Source organism: Pezoporus occidentalis, unplaced genomic scaffold, assembly GCF_034315485.1.
Source record: "Pezoporus occidentalis ecotype Australia unplaced genomic scaffold, CSIRO_AGI_Poc_V1 ctg62, whole genome shotgun sequence".
NCBI lineage: Eukaryota > Metazoa > Chordata > Aves > Psittaciformes > Psittacidae > Pezoporus > Pezoporus occidentalis.
In genome coordinates, this window is record NW_026915966.1 from 2,373,880 (window position 1) to 2,398,718 (window position 24,839).

Sequence of the window (24,839 nt, forward strand, 5' to 3'; positions counted from 1 at the left end):
GCAAGCTTGCGGGTGGTTGACATTTAAGGTGTAGCTGTGTTCTCCTCTGGCTGAAGGGTGACTGCTGAGGTGACATTTTGCCCTAATGTCCCTGACTTCTAGGAAAGAACCTGATTTCAAAAGCGCTCTGTGACATCCCTGTGGATTTCCCTGTTACTCTCATACACTGTAATGCTCATAGTGCAAGCGTTTGGAGAGAGTCTTGTAAAAGTTCAAGGCCAGGTTGGACAGAGCCTTGGGTGACATGGTTTAGTGTGAGGTGTCCCTGCCCATGGCAGGGGGGTTGGAACTGGATGATCTTAAACATCTCTAACTATTCTATTCTATTCTATTCTATTCTATTCTATTCTATTCTATTCTATTCTGTTCTGTTCTGTTCTGTTTTAAGTAGTGTCAGTCGGTGACTGAACGCCAACAGCTTTTGGACTCAAATCTCTTTCATAAAGGAAACAAGTTCAAGGTTTCGGGAAAGCCATTAACAAGAAACTTGACCTGTATGAGTGTCCACACTGCAGATGAGGAAACTACAGCTCCTAATGCCTAAAATTAACTGGCTAAACTGAAAACCAGGCTTTTCTCAGAGCTCTATGTTCCTCCCTTGCAGATGCTGTTTTGGAAATGAAGTTGTTATAGGCAGAAATGCACAATTCTATTTCTGTCTTAGCCAAAACAGGAAATAGAAGAGAGTTTCTAGGAAGTTTTCTGCTCATAGGGAAACGAAAAATGCAAACTGAGGCTTTGCAACTTTTAGACTTGTTCAGAATTAGGTGAACCAGGAGGGATCCATCCTCAAAAGGACGACCGTTGGTAGCTCGATTCTTTGCTGGTAATCTCACCATTATGATCACGGCAAGTTAGCAAATAGTCTTAGAGCACTGGGCTGGAGGCAGAAATGGGCTGTTCTTTCAAAGCTGGTTACTCAAGAGCAAGCTCTAACACTCGGACCTGAGGGCACCACACTGGTGGCAGGAACAATCATACTAAAAGCAATTGCATTCATTAATAACATGCTTCTTCAGCTACCTTCTCTTAGGCTGCTCTCATGCCTCAAGATAAAGAGTGTGGTATTTGTGGTAAAGATACAGAAGTCAGGCTGCCGCAGGGATGCTTGAGCTGTTATGTTTCTATTTGCCACTCAGAATTGCCTCAAAGTGGTCCGCCTTATCACCATCATGAGAGATGGACTTGCAGTGACATTCTGGCAGCAGATTGTGGTTCCTTTGTGCTCAGGAGGGCTTTGCACTGCTTCTGCAGAGCAGAAAACCTCAGGTGCTTAATAAGTTCAGTGCACACCCAGCCTTGCTAGTCCTTCTCTGAACCGTTACCAGCAGATGAGGCCTGTGGTCCCTCACTGTCCCTCTCCCACATTGCACTCTGTAGTACAGCTTGCTGTGGCCATCAGGTTAGTCAGTGGAAACAGTTCCCTTGCTGGCCCAAGACCAGCCTGTGTTGATAATGCTCTCCTTGTGGTTTATGGCAAGCATATGGCAAGCACAGGGTTCAGGTCATAACAAAGAACTGTGTGAAAACATAAACATGTCTTGCAGGCTTGTCACAGCCCTGGGCAGCTCTGACAGCTCCTGCAATCTGGGCAGAGCTGTAATGGCCGGTATTTGAATAGGGCATGAACTGCTCAGAGCATCATGCATTCACTAGTGAACCTTCTGCTTCTTTCCATTTTAAAGAAGGGAAGCCGAGGTACTAAATAGCTGATGTCCCTGGACCAGGCTGAGGCTGAGTCAGGCAGTGGGCAGTTCTCACTCCTGCATATCATGCAACCCCTCCAACATGAACTTGTCCTTCATATTTCTATTCTGTTATTACATGGAATGAAATAGAGGAGAGTGATGGGACAATCAAACCTGTTCAGCTGTGAGCTGGCATCACTTTCATTGCTTCAAGTTTAAAGGGTTTGATTTTTAATCTTTGAGCTCACCTTCTTCCTAGCACAAAGACATAAGAGAAAGCACCTCCTAATTTTACATGATGCCTGGTTTTCATTTGCAGTACAACTTCTGGCATGTGCCAAGGGGCACATTGTATGTGGCTGGTGACTATAGCATCTCTGTCACCAGTACACGCTATCATGCGGTCACCTTGCTCTGTCAGTCACAAACGATAAGATCTGAGATTTTGTCTTTTGCTGTGGTTTAGGGAGCTCAGATAGCACCTCTGACATGAGAGTGGAGATTTGGCAAGCGGTGTTTATGACCACTCACACATCCTGCCGAGGGAAAGAGCCTTTCAGCTCACACATTGGATCACTTTATTTGGGCGTTTCTACATGATACTTGTACATCTCCTCTGTGTGTGGCTAGCTCAGATATTAGCAGCAGTCTGGCTTTTACAGCCCTAACTTCCTTCTGGGCTCAGATACTCTGCTTGCAGCTAGACAAATTCACATACACAGTTGTGCTTAGGGCTTCTGTGGGTATTGCAGACAAGGTGTTGCTGGGTATCGGTATCTCAGCATGGGGGTCATGGAGACACATCAGCTGACAATGCTCAACTACTGATGCAGCAGCACTGCCTTTGTACAGATCCTGAATAAATCCTCTGGCACCTGGGATGCACTGAGCTCCGGGATGCCTCAGCTCTGTTGTCAGCTGGGCCCAAAAGCATTCAACAGTTATGTTTGAAGGGTTATAAGGAAAGTAGGGATATTCACTGCAGTACTGGGTCCTTTCAGGTGTGAGCTCAAGACTCAATAAGTTGGGATGGAAAATGTTACCCAATACTCAGCTCAGCTGAAAGCTGAGCAATTACTTTATGCAGCTACCCTTGTGCAGTGACCTGCTGTGCTTTCTGCCTGCCAGCCCTGGACTCCTCTTGAGCACAGACTGTGCCAGTCACTCTGATCTGTGATGCGACCCTCATGATCTGCTGTTGAATGCTGCCAGCTCTTAGGTGGCCCAGCTGGGTGATCATCCCAAGGTTCACTCTAGTACCCTCCTATGAAAGAGGTTCCTTGGAATGCTCTTCAGCCTCAGTCGTCCATGGACCAATCTGCAGGTTATTTGTGTCAGCTTGGACAATGCATTATCAGTTCTGAAATGTCCTTTGCTGGTTAAAAGATTCTTTGCTGTTTGAAGTAACTTTTTCATGGCAAGTTTTGCATATGCTCAGCTATACATACAGTCCTTGTTAAGTGGCTCTAATTTCCTTGCATTACACAGCTGGGTACAGAGGCCATTTCAGACCAGCAGGAAACTAATTCCCTGCTTCAGGTTCCCTGGGGGTTAAATGGGCACGTAATGAGGTGCAGCTGAGAGTGCCTTGGGTGCACGAGGATTTGCAATATAAAACAGAGGAGCGGAAAGAAGAGAGACTGGCTTGTTCGAGCTGGTAGCCAGGGGGTTTAGGTAAGGAAGTGCTGTATTGTTCTTGTTAGGTGTAAAGATGCATTACCAAAATTGTACACAAATGTTCTCTAGCTTTGTCCTACATTTCCTTCTTTAGTTCTTGTATATCCTTCTAGCAATCGCAGGTCCTGCAGCTCTAGGTTAGAAATAGTGATGAAAAGCAGCTGACTTCTTGTCTCCTGGGGTGCTTACGGGTCAAAACCTGGCTAGAGGGGTGCGTGAAGTCCTGCTGGTGTATTCCAGTGGCAGTTTGATCTCAGAAGGACAACCTAGCTTGGTGTGTAACCTGCTGTGTTAAACGTGTGAAATGTGCACTCGTGTGGGCAGGTATACAGTGAATTTGTGCTAACTGTCAGTGCTAAGGCTGGCTTCCTGGAAAGAGCAGGAGAGATTCAGAGCTCCAGTCCCTGGGATGCTGGGAAAAGGCAGGAAGCGAAGGCTGTATTCTGCTCTAAGTGTAATGTTGTTTGTAAGGTTGCTGTATTTTCCTGTTGTCCCTAGTAAACCCAGCAGCCACCATGTTTCTGAGCTAGCATTGGGCTCACTCTGGAAGTGGACTCAGTCATGCTAGCAAGCAAATGAGGTGATGTTATAGCCCTTTGCCACTCTGTGATGTCTTAATTGCCACTGTAGGTGCAGCAACTGCAACTTGCATCTTGCACATCAGCTGTTATCACCCTGACAGCATTTTCTCTGTGTCTGTCCTTTGTCTAGAAGGTGTCTAAATTAACCCCTGAGGTAATTTGCCCCTTTTCAACTGTGCAGCAAGGATGTGATCAGAAGGGCAGGCACATGCACTGCCTGAGCAACTCGGATCTGGTGTGAATTTTTCCATGCCTCTGTTGGCAATGTATTTCCTCAGCAGCAAGTTCAATCTGTAAGAGCTGGAAGCTGCATTTCTAGTCTTGGGTCTTTTCCTCCCCACTTTTGTGTGTTACTGGTTTCCTTTGCAACAAAACAGGATGTGTATTCAAGAACAACAAGCTTAGCTCTCTGGTTCTTCAATTTACTACATCAAATTGCAGTTAAATCTCCCATCACAGTGTTGAAAAGCCTGGCTGGTTGAGGAGAAAGGCAGAGAGGAGTTGTTACTATGAGATTCTTTACAGCTGGAGGAAAAGGAAATACCAGAGGCTGTTAGAAGGAAATCTGTACTTAATACTCTGTGGTATCAAATTACCTTTCTTTTTGCTTTTTTTCATACTTGTGAAAGCATGTTTCAAAGACTTTAAATGGTGGATATTATAGCAGGAGTTGGCATCAGTACTGGAGAGGAAAACTTCTGATCATGTATTGGTGTTTAAGAGTTTAATAGTATAAAGATTTTTATTAATATGTGCTCCTATGATGGTGTGAGGCACCACTTGCCAACACTCTGGGCTTCCCCATTCAGGATGGAGGGAGCCCTCTGGCTTGTTAAAAAATGTCCTCTTGAGAGAATAGAGGAAAATACAGACTGTTAATAAAACATGGGAAGAGGCATCTTGAAGGGTGCTGAAGTAATGAGTTAGAGCAAAGAGGATCAGAGCTGATACAAGTGTAGGGCAAGAAAGGACTGTGAGAGGTCTCCTGGTCCATGCCTCTGCTACAAAGCATAACTATCTGTATCTAGGTCTAGACCATCCCAGGAATTAGGTGCTTGCCCAACCCGTTCCTGAAGGCTCCTGCTGGTGGCATAACTCAAAGTCTGCGCTGGAATTTAATTTGTTGTAACTTGCATGACCTGATACTGAGCTGTTGTCAAAACACAGCATGTAACTAGGAGTGTCAGGCAAACAGAACTGCTCTGTTCTTTGAGTACTATTGGTGGTAGGGTTTGGCCCAGAGCAGAGGACCTTGGAGGTACTGTTGCTGAGGAGAGCTCTTGTACAGGGCTGGTAGCAACATGAAAGAGATATTGTGAGAGAGATATTACTGATGTGCAATCTGCTTAAAAAGAAAGCGTCATTTCTAAAGCTGTTTGGGACAGAGCAGGTAAATATATCATATGTAAAGCCTTGATCTGCAAACAGGGATGGATCAATTCACTTACCAGTGAACGCTACAGTGAGGAGGAGGATGTGCTCCCTTGCTGGACAATGCAAACAGAAGCTGACGGTTGTGCTCTTGCATGTCAGCAGCAGTGTCTAAATCTCCAGAGCTTTCTGCATGTACATACAGACACGTGTGGGTGTGAAGGTGTGCTCCCCAACTTCCACACTGAGCCTATTCCTATCAAATATTCATCAGAGGGAGGTTTTTCATCTGTACGTTCTGCATTTTTCAGTCTGAGAAGTGTTTTGGTGACTTTGATGTTGCCTGCAGGATTCAGATACCAGGGAGAAAACGGAAGCCTCTTTAATTTTCTGCATTTTGGATTTCTGCTTCATTAAATTCTTTTGAAGATCTGTCTTAATGATAGATCTTTAACTTGGAGTCTTCCTCCTAGGAAAAATAAGCTTGCAACTGAAAACAGATGAACCCACTCAAGAGAAAGCCCTCTAATCTGACCATCAGCCATGGGTGGATGATGCAGGTACCTATATTTCTTGTCAATATTTGCCTTGCCTGAAGGACCCGTGTTTAACCCCAGTGTGTAACAGTAGTGCTGCTTCCACATACTTGCCCAGGGTAAAAAAATAAGAGAGTATCCTTCTTTGATTCTTTGAGATACAAAGCAGACAGTATTGGTCCAGTTTGAGCTGGGTTTTAAACTGTGAACACGTGGCTTAATGTACAGACTGTTGGTGCGGTATGTTACAGTGCCTGAGTTTTCAGAGACTGGGAAGCACCTGACTTGCTGTTTGTCCTGGCTTCAGCATCCATATATATATAAAAGGTCAGATTGTTACCTTTCTTCTGCTCTCTTATGTGCCACAAAGGAGAGCAAGAGGCACCAAGGTGGTTGGAACAATAACTTTGGGTGAGTGATGTGCCTGTGCACAGCTTCCTGTGTACTGAATTTGGTAACCAGAGTAAGGCTTACATTATGGTTGACTTCTTATCCAAAACACTAAATGAGAGAAACAGCCTCTGTTCTGAATGCAGCCTGGGTAGGTTGGGTCCAGAGGACACAGGCTTTGGCTGGGACTGGGGGTGGTGCTTAACATCTTCCTTTTCAGCTGCTTGTTGCAAACCTTCTCCAGTTCTGGCTTCTAGGGGGAACTAACTTGATGCACAGAATTCCCTGATAGGAAACAGATGGGTAATTAAATTATGGCATTTTCAAGGATCACTTGCTCTGAGGAATCTCACCTGGGAAAAGCAGGCAGACTCGCTTTGCAGGCGGCTTTGAGGAGCTCTTGGGTTGGTTCCTTAGCTCTTAAGAGAAAAATTCCCAATTTCAGCTGTTTATGCTGGAGTCTGTTGTGACTGTATCTCCCTGGTTTTGCATTAGCCGATCTTACTTCAGTCTAGCAAATGCATTAAAAAGGGATGAGCTTGTCAAGTGCTCTTAGTAGAAGCCCTTGGTACTCGGTTGAGCGTAGGATGAATGTTTTGATCTGTAGACAACGAGAACTGTTAGAACAATACTTATTTCAAACCACAAGCAAAAGACAGCAGCTTGGTAGACAAAACTAGAGCTCTTCAAGTCTTGTAGACAAACAAACTCTCAGAGCCATTGAGCTTTAGCAGCGGTCATTACACCTCTCTTTCTAATGTGTCTGCTCTATGTGTGTGTTTTGGGAGCTGGTGTTGTGGGTGTGTGTGTATATGTAGAGTTTATTCAGATTCTTTCTGTGCTTTTTATATGTTAGTTTTTCTAGTACAAGGACCTCAACAAGGAAAGAGAGATTGATCCTCATAGTTGCAGGAGCAAACACTGCAGAGGTCTTCATTCTTCAGCAACATTTCAAGTTGCTGTACTGAGTGCTGAAACTAACCTTAAGACACCTGATGTGGTGATGTCCAAAAGCTGCCAGAGTGTCTGCATACAAAACGGCTGCTGCCATGGAAGCCTTACAAAAGCTCCTTGCTTCTTGGTCTGTACTAATTGGAGGTGCCTCTTACACCACAGGCCAGCTAGTGACTAGAAATAGCTTGACCTAGCCTGTTTTGCCAACCTTTCAAGAAATGGGTGAGAAATTGGAGAGTCTACAAACATGATTAAACAAATGATATAAATGCTTTAGACAGGCTTCATCCTGAAGATGTAGACAACTGTAGGCGTGACTTTCAGTTGTCTACAATGGAGAAGCATACCTCCAAGGATGCTTTTAAAGTCTGCAGAAGCAGTAGGATGCTTACAGCAAAAGATCCTGAGGAGCTGGATGTGCCCTACAGAAGAAAACACATCAAACCCTGCTACAGTCTGTTTCTCTCCCTGGACTGTAACAGACAAACCATCAGTTCAGGTGTTGATGGCCACACTGTGGATAACAGTTTGGACTGGTGGAACCCAGCCTGTGCAGCAGAGTCTACTTCCAAACTGTTGGCAGTGGAGCTGGGAGCATCCCAGTAACACTGGTACATGGAGAAGAGGGGTGAAAACAATGAAGCAGCTTCCAGTGGCTTCATTCCTATTAGGGCTTTCATGAAAGGGCTTCAGTATGCTTTACACTGAGAGTGGAAGAGACTTGTTAATTAAATAATTAGCTGTTTAAGATGTATTTATTAGGGCTTAACAGCCAGGCCGCAGATATACATCAATTACAGAGCCACAATATCTGCAATAAATGTTTCTCACCCCATAATCAAATATGGCTTAATTAGGCAATGCTGGGAGAACAGTCATAATAAATAAAGTGGGTAAGGCTTGCCTCTATAATTGAGATTTAATCAGAGGACTCTTGTATGTTCATCGAGTAATTGATTATTCTACACATTTATCAAGGATTAAAAACTCAGTGGTAGATATGCAAATCCCCGTATATTAAATGCATCTGAAACCCTCAAATACCATTTAATGCATATTAACATTCTGATGAAATCAGAATGCTCAGTGCTCCTGCACTAGGCTGTTTTATTGCTATTTGTCACCTGGTTTTCTCAAGCTAAACTGTTTGTGTGTTTGTTGCTTTGTAAGAGAGGGACAGAAATATGCCAAAGGGAACTGAAAGGGAAATAGCATCTTGTGCATTCCTGGAATGAGCAATCTATCCCGGATCGGACAGCAGGAAATATCTTTGCCTGGCTGCTAGGGAGCAGAGTAAATGAAATGAAGCAGCTGAGCACATTGAAAGATGCAGTAACTCTTCCTGAAGAGTTACTGTCATACTTAGTTCTGCACTTGGTAAAACAAGTGTGCAGAAATGCCCATGGGCAAATGGAAAATACCCCCCCGAAACAAGAAATCAGACCCACGTGCAGAAGCCTTAATTATTGTGAGATGTGGATGGACACTGCCAGCGCTCTCTAAGAACCAACCAGCACAAGGTGGGTCCTGCTGGCTGCTGGCAGTTGTTGATGGAGAGGCATCACCCCCTGTAAAGCCCATGAGAAGCAGCCCTGGGTCTGCTGGGGGAACACTTTCTCAAAGGAGAACAAGTTCACCTTACTCAAGTCAAGTGAAAGCACAACTTAAACCAAGGGTGGGCCACAGGATTGCAGCTTGGTAAATCCCCTTTGCATCTGTATGCAGAGTGCTTTTCACCTTTTATATACTGTAGGCTCCTAACTATTTTCAAGTGGGGCTGAGCCTCTTGATCATTGGGTTCAAACAAGTGACAGTGGCACACATTCCTCTGCTATCTTTTGCAGATGCTGTGGAGGGCAGGTCCTTTACCATCCACCTTGTTCGCAGCTGAAGACCATTTCTCTAAATTCAAGAATAATGAATGACCTACACCTTGCAATGTCGATGGCTTGCTTTATTTTTCACGTGTGGCGTTTCCTGCTAGCTCCAACTTGGACACAAGAGGGTGGTATTTCCCCAGTAATTTGTCTATCGGTGTTGTAGCGCTGTAGGGAATGTACCCTAGAGAGAAAATAACCCTTTTTTGGTTTCTTCTAGCATGGCAGGGTTAATCTTGTTCCAGCTTGACGTTGTGGTCCACTGCTGGAGGGTGCTCTGGAGCTGGGTGGACACTAGGATGTGCTGCCTCTGAGCTGAGCAGACCTTCAGCCTGGGAAACTACAGAGCTGTTGGATCTGACCAGCAGCAATTATCCCTGGGTTTCCTCCCACCACCAAGGCCCTTGTGAAGGCCCATTCCCTGATGTGTTTTCAGAGGTGCAAGCTGTTACCACGTCTCTGTCGGGTGCCAGTAATTTCTATAGCATACACATCTGCCACCTGAGGAGTGCAAATGCTGAGTTCCCTTTGCTGACTGCACCACCTTTAAATGCTGTTGCTGCCCCAGGCAGGGATTATGATTCCTGATAGTGGATGGAGCAGTGCTGAGAGAAGAGCTATCTGCAGGATAAGCACATCTTGTTCCTGCACATCAGATCTTGTTTTCCACAAGCCAGTCCCACCTACAGCATGCAGATTTAGGGGTGTAAATCTTGAGGCAGTGGTGGCTCTGTTTCTGTATTCCAGCTTGCCTGTATCTCCAGCCTGGAGAGAGGACACAGGTCAGTCTAAACAGCCTGTGAAGCACTGCCTCTTGGGAAGTGACTTATGCTCAGCTTTGGAGGTATGTGTTAAATCCTATCTACTGCCATGAAGTACCCAGGAAGCGAGTGCCAAGCACTGCTCCAGCGCCACCCTGGTCTGCCATCCTGCCACCTCTCCCTCGCCTGCTGTCAAGCCTTGGTGCCCATCATTGACTCCGTGCTGTGTCACTGCAGGTCATTCTCAAGACTGTTGATCTGCTCTGGTCTAATGGTTTAGCTCCATGCTTAGATTACAGCCACTGGTTGGCCCAGGAGCAGAATAAGACTCTTTGGGAAATAATTGTCAGATATTCAGTTACAGGCAAGCTTTGGCTCCTTTATAAATGAGCAAATTAAAAGGGTTGGATTCCTTAGGAGACAGTGTCTGACATCAGCGACAGCCACTTGGCTCAACCATTTGCTGTCCAACAAAGTACCCCAACCCACCCTTCCTCATGCACTAAAGGCAGTGAAGGAACCCGAGTTGGAAATGTATTTTTATCTAGTGCCTTTTTCTTGCCCTTTGTGAGGACTCTGGTGACTCTACCATGCCCCAGGCTTTATGTCACAAAGTGCCCATGACTGTGCCTTGTTCAGGGCATTCAGTTTAGAAGGCAGCAAGCAGGACTGCATTGATCCCCTCCTTGAACAAGGTTAATGGTAACTCTCACCCTACTCTTTATGCTCTGCTAGTACAGCCAGATGTGGATTGTCTCCCTGAGTTGCCATTGAGCTCCTCTGATTCACAGCAGTGCCCTGGACCAAGGCAGTGACTCAACCTCAGGCAGCAGCACGATGAGTCAAACCTCAGGCTTTTACAGAGTGCTGGATGCCTCAATGGATGTGTAATCCCTGTGCTTGGAACCCGCACAAGACAATGCAAAGCAAATTACCACAGACTAAATATATGGTCAGGATGTGTTGGAAGTTGGCAGTGTAGCTGCCTGGGGCAGCCAGGGAGGGAGGAGAGAAATGGTCAGCTTTTTGAACTGGGTAATGCTTGGGATCATTTAAAAGACTTTAACATGGTTTTGGAAAGGAAGAGCTGGAGGAGATTCAGCTATATAAAGCTGGATGAAGGCTGAAGGGTGCAGTGTGCCTGGGAACTGTGAGAAGGGATCGGCAGGCAGCTTTGAGAAGGAGGATGAATTTGGGAGCAGATAATCTTTCATGGCAGTTCAGAACAAGGGTTTGGCAACCCCTATGAACTGGGAGGTGGACTTCTGCTCTGATCTGTTCCATGATCCACAGCTCCTTTCTGATCCTTTGCATGAGTTATGCTACATGTTGGCAGCGGTTTCTCTGCGACACCATTTGTATCCAATGTAGAGATCAGTTCTCGCCTGGTTTGCTGTAACTAATTGCTAATGTTGTTACAGTGGAAAGAATGTTATAAAACCGAGTTAGAGCTTTGCGTTTTAATTGACTTATTTTTGTATTTCACCTGGTTTGCTCAGTGAAATTAGAATAGGCTTTGCTTCCTTTTTCTGTCCAGAGTCACTTTCTGGCCCTTTGCCCAGGCCAGAAGAGCCCCAAGCTTTCCAGTACTGCATGCTGATTAGAAGTGGGGCCAAACCCCATTGTAAAACACTCTGCTTTGAATAAAGAGACAGCTGTAATGATGCCTGTGACCTTTAGTTTTACCCTCCTACAAACAGGATAATTCAACTTGATGGTGCTTGAAAATCTTATTTATTTTTTTTTGGTCACTGGGCAGTGCTTGCTCCTGTGAGCAGTGGTTAAAAGGAAATGAAGAATTCTTGTTAGTGTTCTGAAGGCAAATACCCACCTGGACATATTGGTTCTGCAACATTTGAGGAGAGGAGCATGACATGTCGGAGGAGGTCTGAATGCTGAAATGGCCTCTTCAACCGAGCATCCTGCTGTGGGCAGTACATTACCAAAACAGCTCTGCCATGAGTCACACACGTTGTACTCCCTCCTCTTTCCCTGCTCATCGAGGAGAGAGTGCTTCAGCTCAGAGCTTATTCATAAAAGAAGCCTGTGTGTGATCACCTTTGTCCTCACCCTGCAGGTAGAGAGATATGTCAATACATCTCATTTTAAGGCTTCAAAGGTAACATGCAGCTTCTGGAGTGCTGCTCAGGCTGCCTAATCAAACTCCCTGTAATGATTACTCTGCTTGCTAGGCATTCATCCATCCTGGAGAAAGGCAGGGGGGCCTCCCTAGCCACTCAAATCCGGACCATCTATAGGCACAGTAGCTCCTCTGATAAGCACATTACAGAAAGAGAGAGTAGGCAGGTCTATCACCCCCTGCTTAGTGCAGCAAGGACATGGGAACAGCTGTGTATGCTCAGCAGACAAACCTCAGCGATAGACTGAAAATACCATGGTCAGCTGCTATAAATCTCTTCTAATGTCACTGGAGCTGTGCAGGTTTCCATCACCTGTGGCCTGAGTTCTGTATTTATTTGAAAGATCCCCAAGGTGACCCTGCTTTGTTTCTGCTGCCAGCTGACTGAGGCTTGTTTCTCAGGAGACCGTGCTATCTCAACATCAGTAGGTCCATATGCCCCCTTCTGCTGGAGTTTAAGGGCGCTGTTACCTTCCTTGGCATCAGCTCTTCTGAAGCCTTCTCCACCCCTTTGTGGAGATGCAGATGGGACCTGGGGCACAGAGGAACTTGTATGCTGGTTAGCTGCTAATGAAACAGGGTTTGTATTGTGCTGGGAGGCACATGGCTCAGCAAACAAGCAACATGGAGCAGGCTGTTGAAGTGTGCTGTAGGTGAGGTGTAACAGCATGGGGGTTGCGATGTTCCTCATGTTACAGTTTTCATTTGGCTATCAGTTGGTTTATCTGTAGCTCTGTGCGTCTGCTAGCTGAGACACATTGAGTAACCAGTTATAAATGATAGTGTTTGCTGTTGTTGGCATTTCTGGTGTTGGAATACTGTGTTCGTGCTATTATTTTGCACGTGTTGATGCATGTTTGCATACACGTGGTTTGGTCTCCCTGGTACATACAAGATAAATTTCTGAAGTAGGGACACCTCCTGTGTGTAAATATGCATTTTGCTTAAAATGAATGTGTTTTTACAAGGTTATTTCCTGAGTGAACAGGACCATGCTTGCAGCCATAAATAATTTTACACTTTGCTTTGTTCTTTACAATCTCCCCATGTAGGACAGAAACAGTAAATAGCTCTCAGATGTTACCTCACTAAATGGTTAAGGGGGAAAAAGAAGGCTTTAAAACCATTTAAAAAATATAATGCTATGTTCCTATGACTTACAAAATTCAATTCTGCCTAACAAGAAAGTGCACAGCTGTGTGACTGACTGTCAGAGGATGGAGCTGGAAAAAGCCTAAGCACTCTTCCAAGATAAAGGGGACAGTGTGAAATCTGCAGCTTCCAGCAATTCTTAACTGGTTGTATAAAGCTGCTAAATAATAGGAGTCCCCTTTGCCCTTACTGGTACCATACATGTCATAAAGCAATTCCAGCTTCAGCCAGCAGTCTGGGGTATCTGATGGCTAGTTTACTACTTTCTTTGCTGTTTTAGCTGACAGTGATGGATCAGATCGGGGAAACTAGGAGGGCAGGAGGAAGGGGATTAAGATCTTAGACTCAGCAGCCCCCCTTGGTATTGTTCCCATGGGCAAGTGCTGATGAGCATTCCCTATTTTGTTTCTTCACTGATTAAACTAAGAAACCAAACCAAAGGACGCAGGAGAAAAGGGTTAAAGGATTAGGAGATGGTCTTTGAACAGCCATGTGGAAGGTAATGAGGCATGAATTATTAAAATGATTTCAATTATAACTGGCAGCCCCATGAACTGCTTTTGCACTGGCTTTCTTCCTCTCTGGAAAAAGGTTTGCAACTGCTCATGGTTTCTTGGAAGAGAGATGCTCTTCCAGAAATCTTAGTTGTATAAATGGTGCGGTTTGTCACTGGGTTAGCTGCTTCTGTGGTTAGATAAGTTGAAGTGTAAATGAAATGGGCATGGCTCAGCAGCAAGACATATTTGTTCTTTGAAAACCTATTGAAATGGATTACTACCATGTTGCTGAAAGGAAGTGGGAATTAGTGGCATCTGATACTTGATTTGGAATGATAGGCACTGTTCATGTGCTGCTAATAATTAATTTAGAAGTGCTCTGGCTGTAATTGAAGGAGCAATACGTTTATACCATGTGTTTCTTCACTTGTGTGTATCTTGAAAGTAGTGGTTTGAGAATCACTCTGTTCAGAGATGTGTAGACAGTGATCAGACTGATTTATGCTCAATCTCTGTAAAGACAGGCACCACACAGCTAGCTGACTTTCCCATATTTCTTCATGACCTACATGCCTATAGAAAGGTAGCTATTAGCAGGAATAGCACCATCTGGTGACTGCTAAATATTTTGCACAAAAGCCTGTATTTTTGGTCAGAATGAACAACCTTAGGTCTGACTCCTTAGGAAAACTCATGTGGCCACAGAGACCAACCAGCACAAGTAAGACTTGCAGTGTTTGCTACAGCAAATGGCTGTGGATATATCCTGGTGGGATGAGAGCTTGATAAATGCTTCAGAAACATTTATTTACCTAACAGACTTTTTTATTTGCTACTCATGAATTGCTTGAAGGGGGTGTGGGAGACCTGAATCCATTGGGGCACAGTTCATCGACCAGACATTGAAATGTGAGGTATCCTGAAGCTGCATCTCTGAGCAGTTTTGTTAAGCTGTTAGTTTCCATTACTTTTCTTCGCACCAAGAAGTTCATCTTCAGAAGTCTGATGTACTCCATTCAGAAACATGATGGCTAAAGGCTATTGCCAGGTGAATGCATCCCTAATTGCTTTCTGTAACTTTTATCTTCATAGGAAAAGAAAAGTGATGGCAAAGAAATAACGTTTGTAGTTGACTTCAATACACACAGAATGAACTCGTCGGGAAAGGAGCAGTGTGCAACAGTGGCTGCAAAGTTAAACAGATTGAGGTTGTTACTTCACTGTTCTGTTGTGGACAGTGACCGCAACGAGCAGGGATTAGCGCATCCATCCAATGGGGAGTGCCTGATCTATGGGCCAGCCACGAGAGGGCAAGTCAGCAACAAAGACCTGAGCGAAAATGGGTCTGTCGGGCAGGGAAACAATTGCCTGGGAAGAGAGTGGGGCCAGGCTGGGAGCTCGCTGGGCCAGCAGTGAATGAGAACCCTCCACGGAGCCCAGCTGGTGCCATTGTTCGCAGTCACGGCAGGCAGCACTCGGCCCAGCTCCTCTCGGAAACGGGAGTTATTAAAACGTAACAACAGCAGGAAGGCTTTTGCACTGCGGCTTATACAATATCCCTTGTATAGTTGCTGGTTTTTCCTCCTTCTCAGAGCTGAGCTGTTTTCCTTTGGCCACAGGTGAGATGAGGGGTGTTCCTGCCCATGATCCTGCCAGCAGGTGACCGCTCCTCCAGCTACTCTGCAGAGTTCCCCTTCGCAGACTGCATGGAAACGGAGGCCAGATCCCCCCTGGGGTTTCTGGATGACAACCGACTCTTTCCAACTCATCCAGCACAGCCTTGTCTCGGGAGCAGCAGAAAGGCGCGGGGGGATGAGGAGGGAGCCAGCATTCCTTGCTGCTACATTCACATAGTTCCTGGCACCAGCCAGCTCAGCAAGCTCCTCTGAAACTGCTCCAGTCTCTGAAATCATTTCTATGAGGAAACCATTCATGCTCTAGCTAGAGCCCTAGCTGACTCCTTAAAGCCCCCAAACCCGCTGTATCTCTGACAGCAGCCAGGAGCCTCTCATGCTGCCTGGCTTGCTCTGGCAGGGCTGAGGGTCTGGGCTGCAAGGAGACCAGAGTCCTCTGTTGTTCTCGGGCAGTAGTTTCCCCACATAATTTTGCACTTCCTGCCCGTTTGGAATCAAACTCCAGCTCTATTTTCTTAGTTGCCCTTAATGCTAGCCTTGTCTTTTTCTCAGTAAGAAGAAAAGCAGCTTTGCACAGCATGACTCTTTTTTACTCACTTTATCACTGGTGCTGCCATTACAGGAGCTGCCTGTGAAGCGTTAGTGTCAGCACTAAAAAAAATGTCACATTTATAAAGCTTATGATATGTTCAGGCAAAGTGTAAGGTGAAAATAGATATTCAGGTTCCAAGGTGCTTCCCAACAGCAAGATTGTCCCGTGTGGGGACTTAAAGAACCTGGGCAGATCAAGCCTCTTGCTCACCATGGCTCTGAGATGTGCTCTCCACCCTCCCTCCTGAGCCTGTATTTAAGTCCCTCTTTGAGATGGGGATATTGGCCCAATCATGCTGTTACCTGCTGAACTGCAGCAGGCTTGTTTCAGTGTTTAAATTACCTCTTTGCATGCCTCTCTCAAGTGATGATTCATTTTGATTGATCAGCTTTGAGCTGGGTGTGAAGGCAGCCCTGGCTGCTTCATTACTGGCGCTGCTGAGCTCTGTGTGAAGCTGACTTTAACCTTTCAAAACTACTGCCTATTGCAGCTCCTCTCTTAGGTTTGTTCCTTTCACCATCAATGGGAAAATCCCCCTGGCCTTTCTGGAGCTTTCCAAAGGTATTTGTACCCAGCCAATTTGGAAGTTCTGGACTTCTAGGCTTAAGACTTGCTCATGTATGAGTTGACTGGAAACGAGTGGCTGATCCTTCTACTGCCCTAAATCTTGTGCAGGTGTTTTAGTTGCTGCTAGTTGATGGCAAAAATCTTTGCTTTAAATTCTGGAGTAAATGATAATGATAGAAGATCAAGAACAGTGAGAAATGAAGCTGTGCCAGCGTAAGGAAAGAGAAAATAATAGTGGAATTATGTCCTTCGCAAGCAAGGCAGAGACAGAAGCGATGGCTAATGCTGTGTGACAGTGCCTCACAGTTAAACCCGCACCAGTTTCCAGGAATATTGAGGGTTTTATATATATAATAATAGTCCAGGACTATAACTGTAGATGTGGGTTAAACCAATTGCTTTCTGTAGCCTCTTTGTGTCACAGTTCCCCACCTGTAAAGTTGGATAATAGTAATTTCCTCCCAGAAGGGCTGCCAGCGCTGGCTAGAAGCTGCCCTGTGTTACAGCATTAAGGAAACAGTGGCTATTATTAATCACTCCCTATATTTTTTCAGCATTCTGCATAAATAAGTTTTGTTTGTTTTGGTTTTTAAACCTTGGAATTGATGGCCGGGCCAAATTATAGCTGGAGGCTGAGAGGTACGAGAAAAGACATCCAAATGCTGCTCAGTTTGCTGCGTACAGGACAGAACTGCTGAGGCTGCATCACTTGTGGCTCCTGAGCCTTGTGCCAGCATACAGAATTCCCTCCTTACAGCTTTTCCATTGTCGCACGCCAAGTATCCAGCTCTTCAGTCTGTTATAAATCTTCCCTAATTCTGTAATTGCTTTGGTAGTGATTACAGGCAGGCTCTTGTTGATCCTTCTGCGGTTTTCCTTTATCCACATTCGCTGTGCGCTCGCTCTTGTTGTCGATTCCTTTTGTAGTCCCAGGCCCTTGCTTCCCTTTTCCAGTTCCAGCAGGCCCCTCGGCTCCAGCCCAGCGCCCTCCGCCGAGGCAGAGCCCCCCGTGTGTGCTCCTCGCGGAGCTCTCAGGGGAAGGGGCACCTCCTGCCCCTCGCGCACTCCCAGGTACGGGGGTGAACGTGTGTAAGGTCTTGTGCTTCCTGCGCTCTGGATCACACCGGGACTGCGGCTGGGGATGGACTGGGGTGGCCATGAGGGGTAAGGGGAGAACGTGAGGGAGGATCATAAGGGGAACGGAGGAGCAGCCATGAGGGAAGATCATGGAGGGGAAAGGAGGGACAGCCATGAGGAGTGAGGGGTGGCCACGAAGGAAGATCATGAGGGGAAAGGAGGGGAAGCCATGAGGGATAAGGGGTGGCCATGAGGGAAGATCATGGAGGGGAAAGGAGGAGCAGCCATGAGGGATAAGGGGTGGCCATGAGGGAAGATCATGAGGGGAACAGAGGGGCAGCCATGAGGGGTGGCCATGGGGAAGATCATGAGGGGAAAGGAGGGGCAGCCATGAGGGAAGATCATGAGGGGAACAGAGGGGAAGCCATGAGGGGTGAGGGGTGGCCATGAGGAAGATCATAAAGGGAAAGGAGGGGCAGCCATGAGGGATAAGGGGTGGCCATGGGGAAGATCATGAGGGGAAAGGAGGGGCAGCCATGAGGGGTAAGGGGTGGCCATGAGGGAAGATCATGAGGGGAACAGAGGGGCAGCCATGAGGAGTGAGGGGTGGCCATGAGGAAGATCATGGAGGGGAAAGGAGGAGCAGCCATGAGGGAAGATCATGAGGGGAACAGAGGGGCAGCCATGAGGAGTGAGGGGTGGCCATGGGGAAGATCATAAGGGGAACGGAGGAGCAGCCATGAGGGAAGATCATAGAGAGGAAAGGAGGGACAGCCATGAGGGAAGATCATGGAGGGGAAAGGAGGAGCAGCCATGAGGGATAAGGGGTGGCCATGAGGGAAGATCATGGAGGGGAAAGGAGGAGCAGCCATGAGGGATAAGGGGTGGCCATGAGGGAAGATCATGGAGGGGAAAGGAGGAGCAGCCATGAGGGATAAGGGGTGGCCATGAGGGAAGATCATGGAGGGGAAAGGAGGAGCAGCCATGAGGGATAAGGGGTGGCCATGAGGGAAGATCATGAGGGGAACAGAGGGGCAGCCATGAGGAGTGAGGGGTGGCCATGGGGAAGATCATAAGGGGAACAGAGGGGCAGCCATGAGGAGTGAGGGGAAGTCATGAGAGGATATCATGGAGCAGGGGTAGCCATGGGGTGTGAGGGGAGATGAGGGGTGGCTGTGAGGGGTAGGAGTGGCAGATATACAGTGTAGGCCACTGTAGGGGCAGAGAAGGGGTGCCTATGAGCGGAGATCATGAGGGGGAGCCATGAGAGGTGACGGGTGGCCATGAGGGAAGATCATGAGGAGAGAGAGGGTCAGCAATGAGGGGTAAAGGGAGATTGTGAGGGAAAGATCATGAGGAGAGAGGAGAAGTGGCCATAAGGGAAAATCATGAAGGGAGAGAGGGGCGGCCATGAGGAGTGAGGGGCAGTTGTGAGAGGATACCATGAAGGGAGAACAGGGGCAGCCATGGGGTGTGAGGGGAGATCAGGACGGGAGACGAGTTTGCCCTTAGTGACATGGTTCCATGGCAGCCTTTGCAGTCCTGGGGTAAGGGTTGGACTTGATAATCTTAAGGGTCTTCTCCAACTCAGTTGATTCTATGATTCCATGGATTTAGAAATCATGGCAGGCAGGAAGTTAAGCATAGCTTTAAGCATGATTGCGCTGCTCCCCAAGTACCCAAGGACGTCTCTTAGCAGAAGTAGTTACAACAGCAGCCAAACAATCATGCCTGGTTGGCACATGCTCAAGCCTGCAGCCAGGCGGGTTGCTGCTGCTGAGGACTCAGAATGGCTGCTGTGTGGTCCCTCTGCCCTGCAGCAGTTTAGAGCCACGCTTCCCGTGCCTGTCTCCAGCGCAGCAGGACCGGTAAGCTTAGCTTTTTGGAGCCCCAGCACCCAGGCTCTGTTCCACCTTTACCCCCTCCCCAGGGTTCTATGTTCACTTCTCTAAACTGCACTTGTGGAAATGTACCTGATAAGCAAGGGCAGCGGCTTACCGCAGTGCCTGCCCTTGGTCAAGCTGGGTTATGTATGATACCTGGATAAAAAACTGTGACATTGTCACTTGGTTCTAACGAAGATCCATGTTTCTTCTGTGGCACTTTGAAAGGATGTGATTGTTGCAAAGCCGTGGTTGTTGCTTCATTCTTGTAGTTTCAACTAAAACTCAGACCATAAAAGCCATAAACCAGGGTTGTATATTTGTGAAAATAGGAGCAAGCTTTGAGGGGTTTGAGAGTTTGACTTTGACCTGTTCTTGTTTTTCAAGCTTGCAGCCAACCTCAGAAGTGCTCAGCTGGCATTTCTGAAAGCAGCCTAAGGATTTTACAATGAGTCTTAAGAGCGGGTATTCATGTGGGTCAGCTCATGAAGCACCTTGAAGAGTTTTGTTTTCAGCGAGTGGGGCTATTGAAAATGAAAAACTCTTCTGACCTTTCATTCAGACTTCCCCTGCATTCAGGGATTTTCCTTCTATTGAGTGAGCATTGGCTATTGCCCTTAGTTTTTATTTTTTTGTCTGTTTCGCTCACTCTTCAACTTTGATTTCAGGTTGAAGTATTCCCTTTCCTAAACACGGGAGAGGCTGTTCTATGAAAATGGCCAGCTGACGTACCTTGCGGTTGAGCAGATGTTATCTTCGTCAGTAATGAAATTCTGCCTTGAGTAATTGGACGTTCTTCCCAGTTCCTCATAATTAAGGCAGAAGAAAAGAACAAAACCTGCTGATTTGATATGAGTAATTGCTTCATTAAGATATTTGCTTCCTCACCATAACCGTCAGTCCACAGAAGAGAACAGCATGACCATCAGACCATATATAATGGTACTCTAATGCTGTTGTGATTCTTTGGTGCTTTGTTTCCAGATGGAATCATAGAGAAAGGAGTTGGGAAACACACTGCTAAATCGTATACCTCTTAACCGTATGCACTTAAGACCACAGAGGAAGCCTGGCTGCTGCTAGCTGTGCTGTGTCCTAACCTCAGAAAAAGCAGAGAGCTAATGTATGAGGCTTTAGATCAACACAGCTGCCTTGCCTCCTGTATCTGAGCATTGTGAATTGATGCTGAGAGGCTGAACATCTGTGTTTTCCCTCTGTGGAGCAGGGTAGGGGAAAGCTGCACTGAATCCTGGCCACTGGCAAGAAGGAAGTGGCTCAGAACTTGAGTATGGCAAACCTTAGTTGTGGTGATGGCTTATGTCACTGCTGTTCTTTGCATTAGTTTTCCTGGGTTTGGCAAGCAGGTTTCCATGTGTGTTTGGGTACACAAGGGCTCACTGGAGAACATAGTTTCCTGGTGATGCTGAGGATGGGTAAATGGGCCATGTTGACTTGTTACATCGCATGCATTTAACTGGGATCTCAGCCATAATTTCAGGTAGAGGATTCTCTGTCTATGTGGACTTGAGCTCCTCTCATGCACATCTGAATGCCCCATCTGCATTATTCAGTGGCTTTGTTGCTCATGAATAACAGGTCACCCCCAAATGTGTTTCATAATCCTATCCCTTATTTCCTCATTTCAAGCTTGAGAGCCAGGCCCACTGCATCAGAGTAGCTGCAGGATTTATATGTGCTTACTGATGAAATCAGGGCTTGGAGGCTCCTTGGATGTGAATTCTGCTGAATGATCCCCAAGTGCTGGAGGAAGCAATTTCAGGTCACTGAGATCAGTCCTCCAGACTTCTGCCTGCTGTTCTCTGCAAAACCGCCAGGAATGCTCTAAGTAACTTTGATCGTCAAACTGATTTCTGTCTCCCTCCCCAAGCTCTGGGCAGATACGTTTTTATAAGGCAGACATCACCGAGCTCAGAGCTGGCAGACCCAACATGCTAAATGAAGACAATTATGAACTTAAGTAACCAAGGTATTGTAAGGATCAACTGTGGCACAACCAGTGCATTGTGAGTGAGCGCTCCATTAGGGCTGCAGGGGAAAGGAAGAGAGATCATAGGTGCCATAACACTTCAATTTCTTCAAGAAGGTGGCAGAAATGAGGGCAGATACTGCCAGTGCCGCAAGTGCCCAATGCTGGTTGATTTGCTCTGTATTCTCACAAGCATCTTTGTGTCTTGGCCACCAAGCTGAACCAAACTTAAGCTGGGTTGTCAGCAGCCAGCCCACTGGCACAGAGCTTTTCCAGCTGCAGCGAATGGGTTCAGTGGGCTGACAGAACCACTTTCCTGCTGACTTAGTGCATCCCAGCTGTTGGACCTGCAAAGTATGCAGGTGACTCAGGCCCCATTGTACATGCAGCAGTGCCAAAAGCCACCCTTTGTGCCTGCCAGGGCAATTTCAGGTGCTGGGCAATGGAAGTAACCCTTTCTTGGCCAAAAGCCACAAGTTCTCATCTTCTGTGTGGTCTCCTTCCCCTCCTGCTTCCTTTCCCTTGAGTCCAGGGGCTCTCTGAGATGAGTTTTGCTGGGCTTTTGCAATGATCTCCCGGGCCAGGGTGCAGTGCCACTGCTCACCTCGCGCCTGGTTTAGCAGCCTCCTTTCTGTGCTGGGCAGGATGGATTGATGGTACAGAGCAGGGTGGAAAACTTTACATCCTCCCTCCAGCCCCACAGCCACTAAAGAACAATTGGTCAGGAAAAGGGAGCTTGGGGGATCATATGTAAAACAAACAGAGCTGGAGAGGGAGATGTGGGTGGTTTATAGTCCTGACAGGTGAGTTTCCACTTCTAAATCAGTTGGAGATACTGTTCCCTAAAGAGAAGGGTCTGGCCTGCTCTGCTGCGCACTGGCAGGTCTTTGCAGCGTAAGTTTCTGCTCCAACAGCAACTTTTGTCTACCAGGCAATGTCTTTGAGCCCCAGGGAAGCGCTGAGTAGCACACAGTCTCCCCACACCTCTCCCTGAGAACTCAACCTTCCTCCCCTTTTGCAAGACAAGAAACCAAGAAACTTGGTCTGAGAGGCTGAATAAGCCAGTTGGAGAGATGCAGTTATGCAACTCAGTGTACCCTAATGTCTAGCTTTGTACTAGTCCATGAGATCATAGGTTTTTACATGCAGCTCACCCTTTTTTCTACTCTTTCCTCCTCACTACAATATTCATTATTTGGTGCTATTGCCTCTGCCAGTCTCTCCCTCAACTTGACCCTTTCCTGAGCCTCTGGTTCCCTACCCCAGCCCACTGTACATAGCTGGTGGTGCTTGTCTCTCGCTCTTCTGATCACTGCATTATGTTCAGCGTGGGAGATTGCATATCTTGGTGCAGGACCCACACATGTTGGGTATGTGCTTGCCTAGAGGATGCTGCTGGGGGAGAGAGAGCACATACTGCTTTTGTGCCTGCCATGGAACTGTAGCGTGTGTTGTGGACTAAGCCATGAAGAACCAGCTGCTGAGAGCATCACAGCTGGGTCAGGCTCAGCAGCTTCTCTAGGTGATGCAGCATCTGCAGCCCTGGTGGGTGCAGTGCCACTGGGCTCGGAGGAGCCTGCCCATGCTCAGATCACTGCTGTGTGCGTGCAGTTGGGCATCACGAGACAGTGACAAGGGAGGTTGACGCAGCCTCTCTGGAAAGAGGCCAGCTCTGCACCGCTGCCAGCACCATGCTGGCACAGGACTGCCAGGGTTGGATGCAGAGGGGATGTCCAGGACTGGTGCAGGGTGTGGGATGCGTGCATGCCCCAGGTCAGATCCAAGCTGCTTTGGCAAGGCTGGATGTGTGAGGCTCACACAGTGCCTCCCTCTGCTGCGGCCAGGCCGAGCCAGCAGTCTGAATCCCTCACTTTCAGGAACAATAAATTCTCACACTAATCTTATGAAAGAGGGGGGAGGGAGAGAACGAACCTATAAATGACTTACCTATTTGAAGCCTGTGGGCTCAGCATTGTATTAAACATTAACCTGCTCTTCTGAGCCAAGCGACTGATCCTCTTGGTAATTCTGAGGCCAGGCAGCCAAAGAAAGGGATTCTTTGTCAGACAGTATTTCAGGAGAAAAAAAATCCCTTCAGCCAATTTGTGTCTCCTCGTGTTTGTTTGGCCCTGCAGTAGAAAAGCTTGCTCCACAATTTGCTGTTTGTATTTGTGCAGTCAAGCTGATCAGATGGCTGTACCCCAGCCATGGCTCCGAAAATGCCGCTCACCAGCAGCCCCATGAAGGCACAGCACACCTTGCACACATAATCACACACACATGTGGTGCCGTACACTTAATCGCACGCATGTGCACATGTAATCACACACTTAATCATGCACATGTGTACATAATACCCATATGTGAGAAGAACAGAAAACTGTCTTTTGATCTCCTGTGAAGTATAGCCCTGTGAATGTTGAGTATTGAGAGTAGTTGTGTCCATCAGAGAGATGCAGGCAAAAGCAGAGCAGTGGGGTTAGCGTTTGGGAGTGGGTTCTACCCCTGACTTTGCCCTTGGGGTACAAGGTGGGGCAAGTCATTGTGCTATTGTTTCTCCTCCGTAAATTGTGATTAATGATGTCAAAATCACTTGTGGAAAGAGTAATATATTATTATTATGGGCTTAGATGTGTGTTTACTTAAGTAACAAAGCTTTGGTGGTTCAAAAGTTTTCTTGATGACAGAGGTTTTTTGCTTTTTCTCTCCGCTGGAGACCAGCAGGAGCGGAACAGTAAGGCAGGGTAGTCATGCAGCAGCAGGTAGGGTTGCTGCTGCTATGACCTGGGGAATATGTGAGTGCTCCTGAGCTGTTTCAGTGCAAAGTCTGGCTGCCTAGCACTGAATCCCCCCAGTGATTTCAGCTAGCTCTTCAAGTTTTGCACTAAAGCCTGAGAGGCTCAGACAGTCTGTTTCTTCCTATCTGTTACACAAGCAAAAACCCATGGCTGAAAAATGGTGACTGTATCCTCTTAATCCAGCTCATCTGTCTCCATGCAATGCTGGGTTAGGGATGGGTGCAGAACAGTTTTTCTCCTGCTGGGCAAAAGTCTAAAACCAAATGGAAAATGCTTCCTCTACCTTGAGCTGGTGGCACTTTTTCATGTGGACAGGACTCGTGTTCTGCACCTTCCTGCGAGTGACTCACCCGAGCTGGCTGTGGGAACATTTCCAGTAATCAGCCCAGTGTTTCCTGCGGCAGTTCAGGCTCTTGCACTTCACTGTGCTTTTAGTCATAGCTAGTCTTAATTTGCTCTTTCCTCCTGTCTGTGTTCATAATGCCCCCAGCTTATTGCGTTTGTGTAGCTGATTGTCCAACCTGTGTTTCACAGGGAGTGATCAGGAGCATGTCTGCTTTCCGGGCAGATTCGCGTGCTGAGGCACATAAGTAATTGCAAAATGGAGCCTCCTCTTCCTCAGTAACCTGGGGACATGCCCAGATCCCAGTGCTCTGGGGAACTGGTTATGGAATACG

The 24,839-nt window shown here is 46.9% G+C and overlaps 1 protein-coding gene across 1 annotated transcript in view; it reads right to left on the reverse strand.

Moving 5' to 3' along the window:
* Nucleotides 1-24,839, reverse strand: part of FOXK2 (forkhead box K2) — a 430,591-nt gene that overhangs the window by 368,680 nt on the left and 37,072 nt on the right. The window lies entirely within an intron of this gene.